The sequence below is a fragment of the Echinops telfairi genome, unplaced genomic scaffold, assembly GCF_000313985.2.
Source record: "Echinops telfairi isolate 266 unplaced genomic scaffold, ASM31398v2 ScPeMD7_22;HRSCAF=79, whole genome shotgun sequence".
NCBI classification, from domain to species: domain Eukaryota; kingdom Metazoa; phylum Chordata; class Mammalia; order Afrosoricida; family Tenrecidae; genus Echinops; species Echinops telfairi.
In genome coordinates, this window is record NW_022103919.1 from 17,331,057 (window position 1) to 17,339,845 (window position 8,789).

General features: G+C 39.1%; 1 pseudogene; it reads left to right on the forward strand.

Annotated features, from left to right (window-relative positions):
* Positions 1 to 6,516: 6,516 nt before the first annotated feature.
* On the forward strand, positions 6,517 to 8,345 carry LOC105979602 (annotated as a pseudogene).
* The last annotated feature ends 444 nt before the right edge of the window (positions 8,346 to 8,789 follow it).

The window sequence follows — 8,789 nt, forward strand, 5'->3', positions numbered from 1 at the left end:
CTGCTCTAAGAAACTACCCAGGCCAGTCAAAGTTAGGGTTTATTTTTTTATGTGAATAATAGCGTACATAATATATATAAATTAAAAGTGAGGAGCTTCATCTGCATATGATAGGTACTTTCACCCTTTTAAAATACGTGTGTATGTTGATTCTTACGATTTATGAAATAGCATTGGTAGGAAATTAATTTTAATAATGAAAACCTGCTATTAATGTTTGGTATATAATACCACGAAAAAAGTGGACTGCCGGAATTAGAGACATCACAGTTTCAGGAACTTGCACATTGTTTAATCTGTGCTGCTCAGTTGCAAAGAAAACTAACAAAATCAGTAAACATTAAATTCAAAGGAATCCCTAACACATGAAACGCACCAGCTTCATGGGAGCAGAAAGTCCAGTCTTTCTCCCTTGGAGCTGCTGGAGCTTTCAAACTGCAAACAATGTGGACAGCAGCCCCTCGCCATCACCATTAATCACCTTTGTTTCTACATTATTTGCCTTTTTCATATAAGTGAGATCACATGGTATTTGCCCGTTTTCAACGAACTTATTTTGCTCTGGTGGCACTGAGGATTAAGTACAAGCTTGGCGGCTCAAACATACCAGCTACTTAAATATTCAGACTTGGAAACCCTGTGTAGGTTCATTATGAGTTGGAATCAGCTCAAGTCCATTGGGTGTGGTAATGAACTAATGGAGAGCCCATGTGGTTGGTCACGACTACTAGCTGAAAGTTTGGTGGTTTGAACCACACAGGCTTCAGTAGACAAGCCTGGCAACCTGCCTGAAAACCCTGTGGAGCAGTTCTGTCATCAAGAGTCAGAATCGACTCTGAGCCGTCGTTTTGTGTGAATTTCTTCTTTGGTGAACTGTCTGTTCAAAGTCTTTTGCACAAGTTTGAATTTGATTCTGTGTATTTTTGTTAAGTGGTAGACATTTTGTATATCTTTTGATTATTAGGCATTGCCAAATTTCCAGCAGTGGATCTTTGTTTGCATGAATGGCCTGTAGAAATTGATCAGTTGGGAGGACATTCCAGATTTTTGGTAAAATGAATAAAGTTGCTATAAACATTCACATGCAGGTTTTATATGAACAGAGATTTTTATAAATCTTGAGTGAATGCTTAAGAGTGGGGTTACTGCTAGTGGCTTACCATTTTGCAATCCCACCAGTATTTATAAGTGTACTGTTGCCTTGCCATCCTTATTAACAGTATTGTCATTAATTTTTTTTAGTTTTTCTAATGACTAGTGCTAAAGCATTGTGATTTTAATTTTCAATTTCATAATGACTAATGATGTTGAGTATCTTTTCATGTTTTTATTTTCCATTTGTATATTTTTAGATGAAGGGTCCTTTTACCCATTAAAAAATTTAAACTGAGCCAGTAATTTATATACCACATAAGTCAACCTTTCAAAGTGAATGATAAAATTTAGTTTATTCGTAAATGTGTGACACCATTACCATTTTCTAATTCCAGAATATCTTTAATATCAATTACTCACTGCTATCAAGTTGATGCTGCCTCATAGCGACTCTGTAAGACTGGGTAGAACTGATTTCTGAGACTTAATCTTCATGGCAGTATAAAGCCCTGTCTTACTTCTGTGAAATGGCTTGTGGTTTTGACTGCTGACCAGGATGGAGCCCAACTCATAACCACTATGCATCCAGGTCTTCTTCTGTATCCATTACTCGTCACTTTTTACTGCCTTGCACCCTGGCCATAACAGTGAATCTACTTTCTCTCTCTCTGGATTTGCCTGTTCTAAACATTTCCTTAAGTAGGTTGATTATATAGTCTGTGGCCTTTTGCTTCTAACTTCTCTCACGTAGCATAGTATTTTCAGGCTTCAGCTATGTTGCAGCATGAATTAGTATTTCATTTTTTTTTGGCTGAATATATTTGGTTTATCCATTCCAACTGATGGACTTTTTGAGTTCTCATTTCTTGCGTACTGTGACTAATGAATGCTCTTAGGAATGTGCACGTTTTGTGCATGTTTTCCTTAATCTTGGTTGTATAACCAGGAATTGGTTCCTATGTAACCCTGTACTTAGCTTTTTGAAGAGCGGAAATTTTCTAATTTATTGTCGAGTGGATAGGGTTCATTACAGATATGTTCATTGTCAGATATGTGATTCAAAATTATTTTTTTCCTTGTCTGTTGTAGTAAAGCAGAAGTTAAAAAAGAGTTGTCAAAGTATACAAAGCCCCACATTGGGAATTCAGAATTTTTCACATATACTGAGAAAGCAAGGTTGTTGATTTTCAGAAATTCTTGTTTAGCAAAAATTTCACCTATTGATCATGCTTTTGGGGGCTTACCTCTGAATATGTTACCTGTTAGATTTGTGGTATGTGTTGAAGCTTAAGCTTTGCATATGGATGTCTAGTTGTTCCGGTACAATTTATTCTTCATTGAAATACCTTTGCAATAAAAAAAAAAATCCTTTTTTTAAAAAACTTTTTTATGGTATTCTGTCTCAACCTGTGTGCACATGCTTTTATCACTACCATGTGTTATTGTTGGGCACTCCTTAGTTGATTTATACTCACAAAAGAATTGCTCTAAAGGGTTGTCTAGGCTATAATCTTCATGGGAGCAGATCACCAGGTCTTTCTCTGTAGAGCTACTGGGAGGTGGGGGGTTTGAACTGCACACTTAACTGCTGTGCCACTAGGGCTCCTTTATAACTAACTCTAATTCACTGCTATCCAATCGTTGCTGCCTCATAGTAACACTATAGGACAAGGCAGAACTGCCCCTGTGGATTTCTGAGACTCTTTTATGGGAGTAGAAAGTCAAAACTTACTATTTGGGAAGGGCTGGTAGATATGAATTGCTGACCTTGTGAGTAGTAGCCCAACATGTAACTACTACGCCACTAGGGCTTTCTTTGGAAAATTGTTATATATGAATGAGAAGCTTTGAAAACCTGTTTAATTTTAGAACAGTGTTGCTACTAGGTTGTCACTGTGTGCCATTGAGTGAATTTGACCTGTATCTCAGAGTGCAACTGCCCTACAAAGTTTCCTAGGCTGGATTCTTTGCCAGAGCAAATTGCCAGATCTTTTTTCCCATGGAGCCACTCACCTTTTGGTTAACAGCTGAGCACTTAGCCATTGTGCCCCGGTGCTCCTAAGCAACCACTCACCTACTGCCATTAAATTGATTTTGCCTCATAGGGATCCTACATAGTAACAGTATTCCTTTACAGGAGCCCTGGTTGTGTTGTGGTTACATGTTGGCCTGTGGTCCTCATAGTCAGCAGTTCAAACCCACCAACAGCTAACAGTTAACTGTTTTGGAAACCCACAGGGGGTTGCTATGAGTCAGTATTGACTCAATGGCAGTGACATATATTCTTTTCGTTGTAGATAACTTCTATACCTAAAAAGTACACATTGGGGGTACTTTAATATATTATATATGTAAATGTATATAATATATAATTGCATACAAAAGGTGTCATCCTGAGCATGCACCTTATAAATTGATTTATTAAAACTGATCTTAGATAATTTTCCATGTCAGCATATTTAGAAATTTTGTTGCACCATTGTACTATTTTATTTTGAATCCAATCAATGCAGGTGGTAGTTACATAATCTGTTGTCAATTTGAGACTTACTAGTGAAGGGGTGGAGTTTACCTGTCAAGCAGGTTGCAGCTTGATGACCTCATTTAGAGGCGCAAAGGAGATAAATAGCTCGCTGGAGATGGGACATTTACTTACTTCCTGGGAGACACTCTACTGACAAGACTCAGTCCCTGAGAGACATTCTTGTTGACAAGTTACATGGAGATAGGCTGATGCCAACCAGCGCCTCAGCTGGAAAGCCACGTTGAGACCCCTGCCAGCTCTGAGATGCTTACAACACCACTGGTCCACAAGACTTCCCACTTACTGGCCTGTGATCTTCCTGCATTCGGAGTCATTGCATGTGTTTTGTGAGTCTGAAGAAGACTTTAAAGATTGATATCAGACATATGGACTAATGCTAACATCGTACTTATGGGCTTGATCTGCCCTGGGCTGGGATGTTTTCATAATGTACCATTACTCTTTATATAAAGCTCTTTTTTATACACATATGAGTGTCTGAATTTGTTTCTCTAGTCTACCTAGAGTAACACAATGCCTGACTTGCAGAAGTTTAGATTATACTTTATAATATGTTTTAAAACATTGAGTGAGAATTTTCCTTTAAGGTAGCACATGAGCATGTAGCGTGACAGCTGTGCTTGTGCTAGTGCTCTAATGAGTTGTATATAGCAGAATTCTTGTTAGAAACATTTCTCTTAACTGTTGTTAAGGGCTTTTGGTTTGGTTCCTGCCTGTAGCAACCCCATGTGCAACAGAGGGGGCAAAACACTGTCTGGTCCTGGGACATTCTCCTAGCTATTGCTATTTTTGAACTCACTGTTGCAGCCATCGTGCCTATCCGTTTAGTAGAAATTTGCTTTCATTGATCTAACCCAAGTCCACTGACATTGAGTCAACTCCAACTCATAGTGACCCCATAGGCGATTTTGAGTCATTTTACGGTAGTAGGCAGTCTCATCTTTTTCCCCTAGAGTGGATGGTGGGTTTGAACCACTGAACTAGCAGTTAACAGTCCAACGGTTAACTTGACAGTGCCACCAGAGCTTCTTTACCTTATCTGTCTTATAGGGGGAGGGAAGGAAGAATTGACTCTAGGCAAAATTTGATGTTGATTAAGAATACCTTTTATATCCTTCTATTTATAATTCTTCACCTGTCCCCTGTATCTATTCAGTTAGGGAGGCAGTGATACTATTTCATAACACATCTAAAAGTAATCTCTTAACTTTCCTAAGCAATTCAACATTTTACACATTTCTTTAAATAGCATTAGAATTAGTGGGAAGAGCATTAGAGCAAGTGGATGCTTGTTATAGGATTTTGGAACTCATCCCTGGAGAGTTCCTTGGAGTAGGATGTTGAAACCTTTTATGGTTAAACAAATGACACCGAGGAGGATGCACAACATGCATTTTAAGAGGACTTTCAGGGCCAAACACAAGAAATTCAAAGTGTGAGAAATTGTGGTAGTCCAGATAGACTAGAGAAACAAATCCATGGAGTCTCGTGAATAAGAAAGAGCTTTATATAAAGAATAATTGTACATTAAGAAAACATTCCAGCCCAGTCCAGATCAAGTCCATAAGTTCGATATTAGCCCATATGTCTGATACAAATTTATAAAGTCCTCTTCAGACTCACGAAACACATGCAATGACACTGAATGCAGGGAGATCACAGGCCAGTGGGAAGTCTTGTGGATCCAGTGGCGTAAACATCTCAGTGCTGGCTGGGGTCTTCATGTGGCTCCTCCAGCTCAGGGTATTAGTGCAGCTCCATGTGTCTTGTCAGCTGCAATATCTCCCAGGGAGTCAGCCTGCATCCTGCCTCCAGCAAGCTATCTATCTCCTTCGCACCTCTAAATGAGGTCATCAAGCTGCGGCCTGATTGACAGGCTCAACTCTACCCCTTCACTCTTAATCCTCTCAAATTGACAACAGACTATGAAACTACCACAGAAGTAGTAATAATACTGGTTTATGTAACAAAGCTGTCACTCATAGACAGGACTTATAACCTCCTCTTAAATTAGTGTTCCCTTGTTGTTAGGTGTGGATGAGTTGATTCTGACTCATAGTGACCCTGTATATAACAGAATGAAACATCACCTGGTCCTGTACCATTCTCACAATTGTTCTTTTGTTTGAGCCCATTATTACAGCCGTTGTGTAAATCCATCTTGGTGAGGGTCTTCCTTTTTTTTTTATTGCCCCTCCACTTTACACCATGCATGATGTCCTTCTCCAGGGATTGGTGTCTCCTGACAACACATCCAAAGTACATGAGATGAAGTCTTACCATCCTTACCTCTAGTGAGCATTCTGGCTCTGCTGCTTCTACGGCAGATTTGTTTATTCTTTCTAGCACCATAGTTCAAATGCTGGACTCTTCTGTCTTCCTTATTCAGTGTCCAACTTTCACATGCATATGAGGCAGTTGAAAAAAAACCATAGCTTAAATCCGACACATCTTAGTCCTCAAAGTGACATCCTTGCTTTTCAGCACTTTAAAGAGGTCTTGTGTAGCAGCTCTTGCCTGTTGCTTCCATGAACATTGACTGAATCCAAGCAAGGTGAAATCTTTGACGTCAACTTTTTCTCTATTTCTCATGAGGTTGGTTATCTATTGGTCCAATAATGAAGAATTTTATTTTCTTTACATTGAGTTGTAATCTATACTGAAGCCTGTAATCCTTGATGTAATCCTTGATCAGCTAGTACTTCAAGTCCTCCGCATTTTCAGCAAACAAAGTTGTGTCTTCTGCATTCTGTAGGTTGTTAATAAGCTTTCCTGGTGTATAGCGGGGCCCTGTCAACCTGGCTGGGTATGAGGTACATTGGCTCCTCACACGACCGCCTGTTACTCCCCCATCACTGCTCCTGAAGCTTTTCCAGATGTCCCTGTTAGATTTGGGAAAGAAGCTTTTAGAAGCCATATGATCAGGTCAGGATGATGAAGTTCGTATTTTTATGGCAAGTGAAACTCTTTTACCACAGACTGACTGGGAACTTTTCTACTTCATCTGGCAGCGCAATATTCCACAGGACATTATTCCACCACAGAGAGCTACTCCAGGCTGGTGTACAAAGGGATGCCAGAACCAAAGTGGACCAGACACTATTACAGATGACAGCTTCTGAGGGCCATGCTAGCATAGTGGAGGTTTTAATTAAGCCTGGGGCTGATGTCAGTGCAAAAGACATGCTAAAGAGGACAGCTCTACATTGGGCCCAGAACACAATCATCCAGAGATGGTGGAACTTTTAATCAAATAATGTATACACACAAAGTGCGTTTTGTAAAACTGCATTTGATATTTTAATAGGTAATCAGAATGAAGGTTTAGCAGAGATATTACAGGTTGCAATGCAGAACCACATCAACACAAACCCAGAGAGTCCTGACACTGTGATGATACATGCTGCAACACCAGTTTATCGTTGGACCTGGAGGGTGGTGAACCTAACAGATGAAACAGGTGTCCCTGCTGGTCCTCTGGGAAACTCATCTACATCAATATTAGCTACATTAGCTACCTTAGCTGAAGCATCTGCTCCATTGTCCAATTCTTCTGAAACCCAGTAGTAGTCGCCACGGAGGAAGGAGTTACTGCAGAATCTGGATGGTGCAATTCAGCATGTAGTTGGTTCAGGGGTCAGCAAGTCATCACAATAGTTACAGATGGAATTCAGCCTTAAAGTTTGTACTCCATCTCAACCAGTGGAATAGGTTAGCCCATTTTTGTGACATGCCAGATGAACAAGTATTAAGAGTACCAGTAACAGACTGGTAGAAGTAGTTTGAACCACCAGTTAAGAGACAATGTATCGAAATAATTGAAAACCAGGTGGAATCTGCAGAAATGGAAGAGAGCCACCCCCCACTTTATTATTTTCAAAATTTTATTGCTTTATGGCAATGTTTAATCTTAGGTTACTTATACTGTCTAAAGAAGCCATTACCCTTGAAACGGTACTCTGGCCTACTTTTCTATTTTACAATTAAATATCTTTTCCATATTACAAATAAAAAGCTTTCCTCTAATCCTGATACTGCATTGCTCTGATGATTTGCTCAGCATAGGGATTATGCATATGCATACAGAATATGTATGGTTTTGCTTGATACTCTTCTTTCTTCCAAAATTAAAATACTTGGAGAGATCTTGTGGGTTTTTTTTTGTTGTTGTTGCTGTTTTGCCTAACAACCAACACTGGAAACTGATTTGTTGTTTTCTAATAAATCTGTTTATTCTGCTTTGAAATGCTAATCTCTCCGCCTTCTCTCTAAAAATAAAGCAAAACAAAACTCACTGCTATTTGGTGAATTCTGACTCTTAGGGACCCAATGGCTTAGTGTGTTGTTACATGTTGGGCTGCCAACCACAAGGTATGCAGTTCAAAACTACCAACTGTTCTGAGGGAGAATGATGGATAAGGCTTTCTACTCCTCAAAGGATTCACAGTCTTTGAAACTCACCAGGGCAGTTCTTCTCTAATTGGATTTCTGCGAGTTTCTCTCCAAATATTTAGGTCTTATATTCAGTGGCCATTTACTGCTTACCCCCATTTTCTTAGGTGCTGTACAGGATGCTGAAGGTGTAGTCAGGACACAGTACCTGATTTTAAGGACTCGCTGTTCTGTGACAGGAATGCTCTGGGGAGCCAAACAAATTAAGTCATGTAGTCAAGTGGCAAATAACGGAATCCTCCTGAAAATGTAATTTTTATTTATTGTTATAAGATACTATCATAGAACTTTAGAGCTGAGAAAGAACGTTGTATTATGAAAAGTGTTCAAATGTACACACTGGTACAAGATTGACTGTTAATATCTATATGCTCACTATCTAGATTCTACCTTCAATGTATAATCTAGGAGCTTTATTGAGATTTAGTTGACATACAATAAAGTGGATATATTTTAACTGTACCTTTGATACGTTTTGACTTATGTATCCACCTGAAAATATGTCATCAGTCAAGATAATGAACATCCACCACTCCCCAAACTCTCATGTTCCTTTGTGATCCGTGTTTCTAAAACTCCTTTTCCTCCTTTTTTGTCCCCAAGCATCCTCTAAGCAGCTTTGTCACTATACAAAAAGTTTGTGGAAAAATAGAATTGAAGCCCCCTCAAATATTAGTTTATATTTTCTAGAATTTTA